Genomic DNA, 13,275 nt, shown 5'->3' with positions numbered 1-13,275 from the left:
CCGTCACGTGGTTCCAGTCTGTCCAGGACGTGTTTCCAGCTTCTCCGGCAGGTGGTTCTGGTACGTCTGAGAGGTGGTTCCGCCATGGCTGGCAGGTGATCCCGGACTGTCCCCCAGGTGGTTCTGGCATAGCCAGCAGTTGATATTGGCCTGTCCGGCAGGTGGTTCCAGCGAGTCGAACAGGTGGCTCCGGCGTTCTTGGCAGGTGGTTCCGGTCTGTCCGGTAGGTGTTTCCGGCGTGTCTGGCACGTGCTTCCGGCACGTCTGAGAGGTGGTTCCGTCATGCGCGGCAGGTGATTCCGGAGTGTCCGCCAGGTGGTTCTGGCGTACCCAGCAGGTGATTTTGGCGTGTCCGGCAGGTGTTTCTGGCGAGTCGAGCAGGTGGCTCCGGCATGCTCGGCAGGTGCTTCCGGCGTCTCCGGCACTTGGTTCTGGTGTGTCTGAGAGCTGGTTCCGGCATGTCCGGCAGATGATTCCGGAGTGTCCGCCAAGTGGTTCTGGCATACCCAGCAGGTGATTTTGGCGTGTCAGGGAGGTGGTACCGGTGAGTCGAGCAGGTGGTTCCGGCGTGCTCAGCAGGTGGTTCAGGCGGTTCTGGCAGGTGGTATCCGTCTGTTCGGGGTGTGGTTCCAGCATCTCATGAACACGTTTCTGGCAAGTCTGAGATGTGGTTCCAGCCGGCCCGACAGGTGTTTCCGCAGTGTCCGCCAAGCGGTTCTGGCGTAGTTGGCAGGTGATTTTGGCATGACTGGCAGGTGGTTCCAGCAAGCCTGGCAGGTGATTCCAAAGTGTTCACCAACTGGTTGTGGCGTAGCCGGCAGGTGATTTTTGCGTGATCGGCAGGTGGTTCTGGCGAGTCGAGCAGGTGGTTCCGGCGTGCTCGGCTGGTGCTTCCGGGGTCATTGGCACGGGGTTCTGGCATGTCTGAGAGGTGGTTCCTGCATGCCCGGCAAGTGATTCCGGAGTGTTCGCCAAGTGGTTCTGGCATAGTCGGCAGGTGATTTTGGCATGTCCGGCAGGTGGTTCAGGCGAGTTGAGCAGGTGGTTCCAACGTGCTTGGCAGGTGCTTCCGGCGTCTCCGGCACGTGTTTCTGGCACATCTGACAGGTGGTTCCGGCATGCCCGAAAGGTGATTCCGGTCTGTCCGGTAGGTGGTTCCAGCCGGCACGGCATGTGGTTCTGGTACGTCTCAGAGGTGGTTGCGCATGCCCAACAGGTGATTCCGGACTGTCCGCCACATGGTTCTGGCACGTCTGAGAGGTGGTTCCGGCATGCCCGGCAGGTCATCCCAGAGAGTCCTCCAAGTGGTTCTGGCATAACACGCAGGTGATTTTGCCGTGTCAGGCAGGTTGTTCCGTTGTGCTTGGCAGGTGGTTCAGGCTTGGCCGGCAGGTGGTTCCACACTGTCCAGGACGTGTTTCCAGCTTCTCCGGCAGGTGGTTCTGGTACGTCTGAGAGGTGGTCCCGCCATGGCTGGCAGGTGATTCCGGACCGTCCCCCAGGTGGTTCTGGCATAGCCAGCAGTTGATATTGGCCTGTCCGGCAGGTGGTTCCAGAGAGTCGAACAGGTGGCTCCGGCGTGCTCGGCAGGTGGTTCCGGTCTGTCCGGTAGGTCATTCCGGCGTGTCCAGCACGTGCTTCCTGCACGTCTGAGAGGTGGTTCCGGCATGCGCGACAGGTGGTTTCGGAGTGTCCGCCAGGTGGTTCTGGCGTACCCGGCAGGTGATTTTGGCGTGTCCGGCAGGTGTTTCTGGCGAGTCGAGCAGGTGGCTCCGGCATGCTCGGCAGGTGCTTCCGGCGTCTCCGGCACGTGGTTCTGGTGTGTCTGAGAGCTGGTTCCGGCATGTCCGGCAGATGATTCCGGAGTGTCCGCCAAGTGGTTCTGGCATACCCGGCTGGTGATTTGGGCATGTCAGGTAGGTGGCTCCGGCGTGCTCGGCAGGTTGTTCAGACGGGTCTGGCAGGTGTTTTCCGTCTGTTCTGGGTGTGGTTCCAGCATCTCATGCACATGGTTCTGGCACGTCTGAGATGTGGTTCCGGCCGGCCCGACAGGTGTTTCCACAGTGTCCGCCAAGTGGTACTGGCGTAGTTGGCAGGTGATTTTGGCATGACCGGCAGGTGGTTCCAGCAAGCCCGGCAGGTGATTCCGAAGTGTTCCCCAACTGGTTGTGGCGTAGCCGGCAGGTGATTTTTGCGTGTCCGGCAGGTGGTTCTGGCGAGTCGAGCAGGTGGTTCCGGCGTGCTCGGCAGGTGCTTCCGGGGTCATTGGCACGTGGTTCTGGCATATCTGAGAGGTGGTTCCGGCATGCCCGGCAGGTGATTCCGGAGTGTTCGCCAAGTGTTTCCGGCGTAGCCGGCAGGTGATTTTGCATGTCCAGCGGTCGTTCCGGCGGGTCGAGCCGGTGGTTCCGGCGTGTCCGGCAGGTGGTTCCGGTCTGTCCGGCAGGTGGTTCTGTGGTGTCCGGCACGAGGTTCAGTCTGAGAGGCTGTGCCGGCATGCCCCTCACGTGATTCCGGCTTGTCCCCGAAGTGGTGCTGGTGTAGCGGGCAGGTGATTTTGGCGTGTCCGGCAGGTGGTTCAGGCGAGTTGAGCAGGTGGTTGCGACGTGCTCGGCAGGTGCTTCCGGCGTCTCCGGCACGTGTTTCTGGCACATCTGACTGGTGGTTCCGGCATGCCCAAAAGTTGATTCCGGTCTGTCCGGTAGGTGGTTCCGGCGTGCACGGCACGTGGTTCTGGTACGTGTCAGAGGTGGTTGCGTATGCCCAACAGGTGATTCCGGACTGTCCGCCACGTGCTTCTGGCACGTCTGAGACGTGGTTCCAACATGCCCGGCAGGTCATTTCGGAGAGTCGTCCAAGTGGTTCTGGCGTAGCCCGCAGGTGATTTTGGCGTGTCCGGCAGGTGGTTCCGCCGTGCTCGGCAGGTGGTTCAGGCATGGCCGTCACGTGGTTCCAGTCTGTCCAGGACGTGTTTCCACCTTCTCCGGCAGGTGGTTCTGGTACGTCTGAGAGGTGGTTCCGCCATGGCTGGCAGGTGATCCCGGACTGTCCCCCAGGTGGTTCTGGCATAGCCAGCAGTTGATATTGGCCTGTCCGGCAGGTGGTTCCAGCGAGTCGAACAGGTGGCTCCGGCGTTCTTGGCAGGTGGTTCCGGTCTGTCCGGTAGGTGTTTCCGGCGTGTCTGGCACGTGCTTCCGGCACGTCTGAGAGGTGGTTCCGTCATGCGCGGCAGGTGATTCCGGAGTGTCCGCCAGGTGGTTCTGGCGTACCCAGCAGGTGATTTTGGCGTGTCCGGCAGGTGTTTCTGGCGAGTCGAGCAGGTGGCTCCGGCATGCTCGGCAGGTGCTTCCGGCGTCTCCGGCACTTGGTTCTGGTGTGTCTGAGAGCTGGTTCCGGCATGTCCGGCAGATGATTCCGGAGTGTCCGCCAAGTGGTTCTGGCATACCCAGCAGGTGATTTTGGCGTGTCAGGGAGGTGGTACCGGTGAGTCGAGCAGGTGGTTCCGGCGTGCTCAGCAGGTGGTTCAGGCGGTTCTGGCAGGTGGTATCCGTCTGTTCGGGGTGTGGTTCCAGCATCTCATGAACACGTTTCTGGCAAGTCTGAGATGTGGTTCCAGCCGGCCCGACAGGTGTTTCCGCAGTGTCCGCCAAGCGGTTCTGGCGTAGTTGGCAGGTGATTTTGGCATGACTGGCAGGTGGTTCCAGCAAGCCTGGCAGGTGATTCCAAAGTGTTCACCAACTGGTTGTGGCGTAGCCGGCAGGTGATTTTTGCGTGATCGGCAGGTGGTTCTGGCGAGTCGAGCAGGTGGTTCCGGCGTGCTCGGCTGGTGCTTCCGGGGTCATTGGCACGGGGTTCTGGCATGTCTGAGAGGTGGTTCCTGCATGCCCGGCAAGTGATTCCGGAGTGTTCGCCAAGTGGTTCTGGCATAGTCGGCAGGTGATTTTGGCATGTCCGGCAGGTGGTTCAGGCGAGTTGAGCACGTGGTTCCAACGTGCTTGGCAGGTGCTTCCGGCGTCTCCGGCACGTGTTTCTGGCACATCTGACAGGTGGTTCCGGCATGCCCGAAAGGTGATTCCGGTCTGTCCGGTAGGTGGTTCCAGCCGGCACGGCATGTGGTTCTGGTACGTCTCAGAGGTGGTTGCGCATGCCCAACAGGTGATTCCGGACTGTCCGCCACATGGTTCTGGCACGTCTGAGAGGTGGTTCCGGCATGCCCGGCAGGTCATCCCAGAGAGTCCTCCAAGTGGTTCTGGCATAACACGCAGGTGATTTTGGCGTGTCTGGCAGGTTGTTCCGTTGTGCTTGGCAGGTGGTTCAGGCTTGGCCGGCAGGTGGTTCCAGACTGTCCAGGACGTGTTTCCAGCTTCTCCGGCAGGTGGTTCTGGTACGTCTGAGAGGTGGTTCCGCCATGGCTGGCAGGTGATTCCGGACCGTCCCCCAGGTGGTTCTGGCATAGCCAGCAGTTGATATTGGCCTGTCCGGCAGGTGGTTCCAGCGAGTCGAACAGGTGGCTCCGGCGTGCTCGGCAGGTGGTTCCGGTCTGTCCGGTAGGTCATTCCGGCGTGTCCGGCACGTGCTTCCTGCACGTCTGAGAGGTGGTTCCGGCATGCGCGACAGGTGGTTTCGGAGTGTCCGCCAGGTGGTTCTGGCGTAGCCGGCAGGTGATTTTGGCGTGTCCGGCAGGTGTTTCTGGCGAGTCGAGCAGGTGGCTCCGGCATGCTCGGCAGGTGCTTCCGGCGTCTCCGGCACGTGGTTCTGGTGTGTCTGAGAGCTGGTTACGGCATGTCCGGCAGATGATTCCGGAGTGTCCGCCAAGTGGTTCTGGCATACCCGGCTGGTGATTTGGGCATGTCAGGTAGGTGGCTCCGGCGTGCTCGGCAGGTTGTTCAGACGGGTCTGGCAGGTGTTTTCCGTCTGTTCTGGGTGTGGTTCCAGCATCTCATGCACATGGTTCTGGCACGTCTGCGATGTGGTTCCGGCCGGCCCGACAGGTGTTTCCACAGTGTCCGCCAAGTGGTACTGGCGTAGTTGGCAGGTGATTTTGGCATGACCGGCACGTGGTTCAAGCAAGCCCGGCAGGTGATTCCGAAGTGTTCCCCAACTGGTTGTGGCGTAGCCGGCAGGTGATTTTTGCGTGTCCGGCAGGTGGTTCTGGCGAGTCGAGCAGGTGGTTCCGGCGTGCTCGGCAGGTGCTTCCGGGGTCATTGGCACGTGATTCTTGCATATCTGAGAGGTGGTTCTGGCATGCCCGGCAGGTGATTCCGGAGTGTTCGCCAAGTGTTTCCGGCGTAGCCGGCAGGTGATTTTGCATGTCCAGCGGTCGTTCCGGCGGGTCGAGCCGGTGGTTCCGGCGTGTCCGGCAGGTGGTTCCGGTCTGTCCGGCAGGTGGTTCTGTGGTGTCCGGCACGAGGTTCAGTCTGAGAGGCTGTGCCGGCATGCCCCTCACGTGATTCCGGCTTGTCCCCGAAGTGGTGCTGGTGTAGCGGGCAGGTGATTTTGGCGTGTCCGGCAGGTGGTTCAGGCGAGTTGAGCAGGTGGTTGCGACGTGCTCGGCAGGTGCTTCCGGCGTCTCCGGCACGTGTTTCTGGCACATCTGACTGGTGGTTCCGGCATGCCCAAAAGTTGATTCCGGTCTGTCCGGTAGGTGGTTCCGGCGTGCACGGCACGTGGTTCTGGTACGTGTCAGAGGTGGTTGCGTATGCCCAACAGGTGATTCCGGACTGTCCGCCACGTGCTTCTGGCACGTCTGAGAGGTGGTTCCAACATGCCCGGCAGGTCATTTCGGAGAGTCGTCCAAGTGGTTCTGGCGTAGCCCACAGGTGATTTTGGCGTGTCCGGCAGGTGGTTCCGCCGTGCTCGGCAGGTGGTTCAGGCATGGCCGTCACGTGGTTCCAGTCTGTCCAGGACGTGTTTCCAGCTTCTCCGGCAGGTGGTTCTGGTACGTCTGAGAGGTGGTTCCGCCATGGCTGGCAGGTGATCCCGGACTGTCCCCCAGGTGGTTCTGGCATAGCCAGCAGTTGATATTGGCCTGTCCGGCAGGTGGTTCCAGCGAGTCGAACAGGTGGCTCCGGCGTTCTTGGCAGGTGGTTCCGGTCTGTCCGGTAGGTGTTTCCGGCGTGTCTGGCACGTGCTTCCGGCACGTCTGAGAGGTGGTTCCGTCATGCGCGGCAGGTGATTCCGGAGTGTCCGCCAGGTGGTTCTGGCGTACCCAGCAGGTGATTTTGGCGTGTCCGGCAGGTGTTTCTGGCGAGTCGAGCAGGTGGCTCCGGCATGCTCGGCAGGTGCTTCCGGCGTCTCCGGCACTTGGTTCTGGTGTGTCTGAGAGCTGGTTCCGGCATGTCCGGCAGATGATTCCGGAGTGTCCGCCAAGTGGTTCTGGCATACCCAGCAGGTGATTTTGGCGTGTCAGGGAGGTGGTACCGGTGAGTCGAGCAGGTGGTTCCGGCGTGCTCAGCAGGTGGTTCAGGCGGTTCTGGCAGGTGGTATCCGTCTGTTCGGGGTGTGGTTCCAGCATCTCATGAACACGTTTCTGGCAAGTCTGAGATGTGGTTCCAGCCGGCCCGACAGGTGTTTCCGCAGTGTCCGCCAAGCGGTTCTGGCGTAGTTGGCAGGTGATTTTGGCATGACTGGCAGGTGGTTCCAGCAAGCCTGGCAGGTGATTCCAAAGTGTTCACCAACTGGTTGTGGCGTAGCCGGCAGGTGATTTTTGCGTGATCGGCAGGTGGTTCTGGCGAGTCGAGCAGGTGGTTCCGGCGTGCTCGGCTGGTGCTTCCGGGGTCATTGGCACGGGGTTCTGGCATGTCTGAGAGGTGGTTCCTGCATGCCCGGCAAGTGATTCCGGAGTGTTCGCCAAGTGGTTCTGGCATAGTCGGCAGGTGATTTTGGCATGTCCGGCAGGTGGTTCAGGCGAGTTGAGCAGGTGGTTCCAACGTGCTTGGCAGGTGCTTCCGGCGTCTCCGGCACGTGTTTCTGGCACATCTGACAGGTGGTTCCGGCATGCCCGAAAGGTGATTCCGGTCTGTCCGGTAGGTGGTTCCAGCCGGCACGGCATGTGGTTCTGGTACGTCTCAGAGGTGGTTGCGCATGCCCAACAGGTGATTCCGGACTGTCCGCCACATGGTTCTGGCACGTCTGAGAGGTGGTTCCGGCATGCCCGGCAGGTCATCCCAGAGAGTCCTCCAAGTGGTTCTGGCATAACACGCAGGTGATTTTGGCGTGTCTGGCAGGTTGTTCCGTTGTGCTTGGCAGGTGGTTCAGGCTTGGCCGGCAGGTGGTTCCAGACTGTCCAGGACGTGTTTCCAGCTTCTCCGGCAGGTGGTTCTGGTACGTCTGAGAGGTGGTTCCGCCATGGCTGGCAGGTGATTCCGGACCGTCCCCCAGGTGGTTCTGGCATAGCCAGCAGTTGATATTGGCCTGTCCGGCAGGTGGTTCCAGCGAGTCGAACAGGTGGCTCCGGCGTGCTCGGCAGGTGGTTCCGGTCTGTCCGGTAGGTCATTCCGGCGTGTCCGGCACGTGCTTCCTGCACGTCTGAGAGGTGGTTCCGGCATGCGCGACAGGTGGTTTCGGAGTGTCCGCCAGGTGGTTCTGGCGTAGCCGGCAGGTGATTTTGGCGTGTCCGGCAGGTGTTTCTGGCGAGTCGAGCAGGTGGCTCCGGCATGCTCGGCAGGTGCTTCCGGCGTCTCCGGCACGTGGTTCTGGTGTGTCTGAGAGCTGGTTACGGCATGTCCGGCAGATGATTCCGGAGTGTCCGCCAAGTGGTTCTGGCATACCCGGCTGGTGATTTGGGCATGTCAGGTAGGTGGCTCCGGCGTGCTCGGCAGGTTGTTCAGACGGGTCTGGCAGGTGTTTTCCGTCTGTTCTGGGTGTGGTTCCAGCATCTCATGCACATGGTTCTGGCACGTCTGCGATGTGGTTCCGGCCGGCCCGACAGGTGTTTCCACAGTGTCCGCCAAGTGGTACTGGCGTAGTTGGCAGGTGATTTTGGCATGACCGGCACGTGGTTCAAGCAAGCCCGGCAGGTGATTCCGAAGTGTTCCCCAACTGGTTGTGGCGTAGCCGGCAGGTGATTTTTGCGTGTCCGGCAGGTGGTTCTGGCGAGTCGAGCAGGTGGTTCCGGCGTGCTCGGCAGGTGCTTCCGGGGTCATTGGCACGTGATTCTTGCATATCTGAGAGGTGGTTCTGGCATGCCCGGCAGGTGATTCCGGAGTGTTCGCCAAGTGTTTCCGGCGTAGCCGGCAGGTGATTTTGCATGTCCAGCGGTCGTTCCGGCGGGTCGAGCCGGTGGTTCCGGCGTGTCCGGCAGGTGGTTCCGGTCTGTCCGGCAGGTGGTTCTGTGGTGTCCGGCACGAGGTTCAGTCTGAGAGGCTGTGCCGGCATGCCCCTCACGTGATTCCGGCTTGTCCCCGAAGTGGTGCTGGTGTAGCGGGCAGGTGATTTTGGCGTGTCCGGCAGGTGGTTCAGGCGAGTTGAGCAGGTGGTTGCGACGTGCTCGGCAGGTGCTTCCGGCGTCTCCGGCACGTGTTTCTGGCACATCTGACTGGTGGTTCCGGCATGCCCAAAAGTTGATTCCGGTCTGTCCGGTAGGTGGTTCCGGCGTGCACGGCACGTGGTTCTGGTACGTGTCAGAGGTGGTTGCGTATGCCCAACAGGTGATTCCGGACTGTCCGCCACGTGCTTCTGGCACGTCTGAGAGGTGGTTCCAACATGCCCGGCAGGTCATTTCGGAGAGTCGTCCAAGTGGTTCTGGCGTAGCCCGCAGGTGATTTTGGCGTGTCCGGCAGGTGGTTCCGCCGTGCTCGGCAGGTGGTTCAGGCATGGCCGTCACGTGGTTCCAGTCTGTCCAGGACGTGTTTCCACCTTCTCCGGCAGGTGGTTCTGGTACGTCTGAGAGGTGGTTCCGCCATGGCTGGCAGGTGATCCCGGACTGTCCCCCAGGTGGTTCTGGCATAGCCAGCAGTTGATATTGGCCTGTCCGGCAGGTGGTTCCAGCGAGTCGAACAGGTGGCTCCGGCGTTCTTGGCAGGTGGTTCCGGTCTGTCCGGTAGGTGTTTCCGGCGTGTCTGGCACGTGCTTCCGGCACGTCTGAGAGGTGGTTCCGTCATGCGCGGCAGGTGATTCCGGAGTGTCCGCCAGGTGGTTCTGGCGTACCCAGCAGGTGATTTTGGCGTGTCCGGCAGGTGTTTCTGGCGAGTCGAGCAGGTGGCTCCGGCATGCTCGGCAGGTGCTTCCGGCGTCTCCGGCACTTGGTTCTGGTGTGTCTGAGAGCTGGTTCCGGCATGTCCGGCAGATGATTCCGGAGTGTCCGCCAAGTGGTTCTGGCATACCCAGCAGGTGATTTTGGCGTGTCAGGGAGGTGGTACCGGTGAGTCGAGCAGGTGGTTCCGGCGTGCTCAGCAGGTGGTTCAGGCGGTTCTGGCAGGTGGTATCCGTCTGTTCGGGGTGTGGTTCCAGCATCTCATGAACACGTTTCTGGCAAGTCTGAGATGTGGTTCCAGCCGGCCCGACAGGTGTTTCCGCAGTGTCCGCCAAGCGGTTCTGGCGTAGTTGGCAGGTGATTTTGGCATGACTGGCAGGTGGTTCCAGCAAGCCTGGCAGGTGATTCCAAAGTGTTCACCAACTGGTTGTGGCGTAGCCGGCAGGTGATTTTTGCGTGATCGGCAGGTGGTTCTGGCGAGTCGAGCAGGTGGTTCCGGCGTGCTCGGCTGGTGCTTCCGGGGTCATTGGCACGGGGTTCTGGCATGTCTGAGAGGTGGTTCCTGCATGCCCGGCAAGTGATTCCGGAGTGTTCGCCAAGTGGTTCTGGCATAGTCGGCAGGTGATTTTGGCATGTCCGGCAGGTGGTTCAGGCGAGTTGAGCAGGTGGTTCCAACGTGCTTGGCAGGTGCTTCCGGCGTCTCCGGCACGTGTTTCTGGCACATCTGACAGGTGGTTCCGGCATGCCCGAAAGGAGATTCCGGTCTGTCCGGTAGGTGGTTCCAGCCTGCACGGCATGTGGTTCTGGTACGTCTCAGAGGTGTTTGCGCATGCCCAACAGGTGATTCCGGACTGTCCGCCACATGGTTCTGGCACGTCTGAGAGGTGGTTCCGGCATGCCCGGCAGGTCATCCCAGAGAGTCCTCCAAGTGGTTCTGGCATAACTCGCAGGTGATTTTGGCGTGTCAGGCAGGTTGTTCCGTTGTGCTTGGCAGGTGGTTCAGGCTTGGCCGGCAGGTGGTTCCAGACTGTCCAGGACGTGTTTCCAGCTTCTCCGGCAGGTGGTTCTGGTACGTCTGAGAGGTGGTTCCGCCATGGCTGGCAGGTGATTCCGGACCGTCCCCCAGGTGGTTCTGGCATAGCCAGCAGTTGATATTGGCCTGTCCGGCAGGTGGTTCCAGCGAGTCGAACAGGTGGCTCCGGCGTGCTCGGCAGGTGGTTCCGGTCTGTCCGGTAGGTCATTCCGGCGTGTCCGGCACGTGCTTCCTGCACGTCTGAGAGGTGGTTCCGGCATGCGCGACAGGTGGTTTCGGAGTGTCCGCCAGGTGGTTCTGGCGTACCCGGCAGGTGATTTTGGCGTGTCCGGCAGGTGTTTCTGGCGAGTCGAGCAGGTGGCTCCGGCATGCTCGGCAGGTGCTTCCGGCGACTCCGGCACGTGGTTCTGGTGTGTCTGAGAGCTGGTTCCGGCATGTCCGGCAGATGATTCCGGAGTTTTCCGCCAAGTGGTTCTGGCTACCCGGCTGGTGATTTGGGCATGTCAGGTAGGTGGCTCCGGCGTGCTCGGCAGGTTGTTCAGACGGGTCTGGCAGGTGTTTTCCGTCTGTTCTGGGTGTGGTTCCAGCATCTCATGCACATGGTTCTGGCACGTCTGAGATGTGGTTCCGGCCGGCCCGACAGGTGTTTCCACAGTGTCCGCCAAGTGGTACTGGCGTAGTTGGCAGGTGATTTTGGCATGACCGGCAGGTGGTTCCAGCAAGCCCGGCAGGTGATTCCGAAGTGTTCCCCAACTGGTTGTGGCGTAGCCGGCAGGTGATTTTTGCGTGTCCGGCAGGTGGTTCTGGCGAGTCGAGCAGGTGGTTCCGGCGTGCTCGGCAGGTGCTTCCGGGGTCATTGGCACGTGGTTCTGGCATATCTGAGAGGTGGTTCCGGCATGCCCGGCAGGTGATTCCGGAGTGTTCGCCAAGTGTTTCCGGCGTAGCCGGCAGGTGATTTTGCATGTCCAGCGGTCGTTCCGGCGGGTCGAGCCGGTGGTTCCGGCGTGTCCGGCAGGTGGTTCCGGTCTGTCCGGCAGGTGGTTCTGTGGTGTCCGGCACGAGGTTCAGTCTGAGAGGCTGTGCCGGCATGCCCCTCACGTGATTCCGGCTTGTCCCCGAAGTGGTGCTGGTGTAGCGGGCAGGTGATTTTGGCGTGTCCGGCAGGTGGTTCAGGCGAGTTGAGCAGGTGGTTGCGACGTGCTCGGCAGGTGCTTCCGGCGTCTCCGGCACGTGTTTCTGGCACATCTGACTGGTGGTTCCGGCATGCCCAAAAGTTGATTCCGGTCTGTCCGGTAGGTGGTTCCGGCGTGCACGGCACGTGGTTCTGGTACGTGTCAGAGGTGGTTGCGTATGCCCAACAGGTGATTCCGGACTGTCCGCCACGTGCTTCTGGCACGTCTGAGACGTGGTTCCAACATGCCCGGCAGGTCATTTCGGAGAGTCGTCCAAGTGGTTCTGGCGTAGCCCGCAGGTGATTTTGGCGTGTCCGGCAGGTGGTTCCGCCGTGCTCGGCAGGTGGTTCAGGCATGGCCGTCACGTGGTTCCAGTCTGTCCAGGACGTGTTTCCACCTTCTCCGGCAGGTGGTTCTGGTACGTCTGAGAGGTGGTTCCGCCATGGCTGGCAGGTGATCCCGGACTGTCCCCCAGGTGGTTCTGGCATAGCCAGCAGTTGATATTGGCCTGTCCGGCAGGTGGTTCCAGCGAGTCGAACAGGTGGCTCCGGCGTTCTTGGCAGGTGGTTCCGGTCTGTCCGGTAGGTGTTTCCGGCGTGTCTGGCACGTGCTTCCGGCACGTCTGAGAGGTGGTTCCGTCATGCGCGGCAGGTGATTCCGGAGTGTCCGCCAGGTGGTTCTGGCGTACCCAGCAGGTGATTTTGGCGTGTCCGGCAGGTGTTTCTGGCGAGTCGAGCAGGTGGCTCCGGCATGCTCGGCAGGTGCTTCCGGCGTCTCCGGCACTTGGTTCTGGTGTGTCTGAGAGCTGGTTCCGGCATGTCCGGCAGATGATTCCGGAGTGTCCGCCAAGTGGTTCTGGCATACCCGGCTGGTGATTTGGGCATGTAAGGTAGGTGGCTCCGGCGTGCTCGGCAGGTTGTTCAGACGGGTCTGGCAGGTGTTTTCCGTCTGTTCTGGGTGTGGTTCCAGCATCTCATGCACATGGTTCTGGCACGTCTGAGATGTGGTTCCGGCCGGCCCGACAGGTGTTTCCACAGTGTCCGCCAAGTGGTACTGGCGTAGTTGGCAGGTGATTTTGGCATGACCGGCAGGTGGTTCCAGCAAGCCCGGCAGGTGATTCCGAAGTGTTCCCCAACTGGTTGTGGCGTAGCCGGCAGGTGATTTTTGCGTGTCCGGCAGGTGGTTCTGGCGAGTCGAGCAGGTGGTTCCGGCGTGCTCGGCAGGTGCTTCCGGGGTCATTGGCACGTGGTTCTGGCATATCTGAGAGGTGGTTCCGGCATGCCCGGCAGGTGATTCCGGAGTGTTCGCCAAGTGTTTCCGGCGTAGCCGGCAGGTGATTTTGCATGTCCAGCGGTCGTTCCGGCGGGTCGAGCCGGTGGTTCCGGCGTGTCCGGCAGGTGGTTCCGGTCTGTCCGGCAGGTGGTTCTGTGGTGTCCGGCACGAGGTTCAGTCTGAGAGGCTGTGCCGGCATGCCCCTCACGTGATTCCGGCTTGTCCCCGAAGTGGTGCTGGTGTAGCGGGCAGGTGATTTTGGCGTGTCCGGCAGGTGGTTCAGGCGAGTTGAGCAGGTGGTTGCGACGTGCTCGGCAGGTGCTTCCGGCGTCTCCGGCACGTGTTTCTGGCACATCTGACTGGTGGTTCCGGCATGCCCAAAAGTTGATTCCGGTCTGTCCGGTAGGTGGTTCCGGCGTGCACGGCACGTGGTTCTGGTACGTGTCAGAGGTGGTTGCGTATGCCCAACAGGTGATTCCGGACTGTGCGCCACGTGCTTCTGGCACGTCTGAGAGGTGGTTCCAACATGCCCGGCAGGTCATTTCGGAGAGTCGTCCAAGTGGTTCTGGCGTAGCCCGCAGGTGATTTTGGCGTGTCCGGCAGGT

The sequence above is a fragment of the Equus caballus genome, chromosome 15 (genome assembly GCF_041296265.1).
Source record: "Equus caballus isolate H_3958 breed thoroughbred chromosome 15, TB-T2T, whole genome shotgun sequence".
In the NCBI taxonomy this organism is placed as follows: Eukaryota; Metazoa; Chordata; class Mammalia; order Perissodactyla; family Equidae; genus Equus; species Equus caballus.
This window is presented reverse-complemented; position numbering follows the sequence as displayed.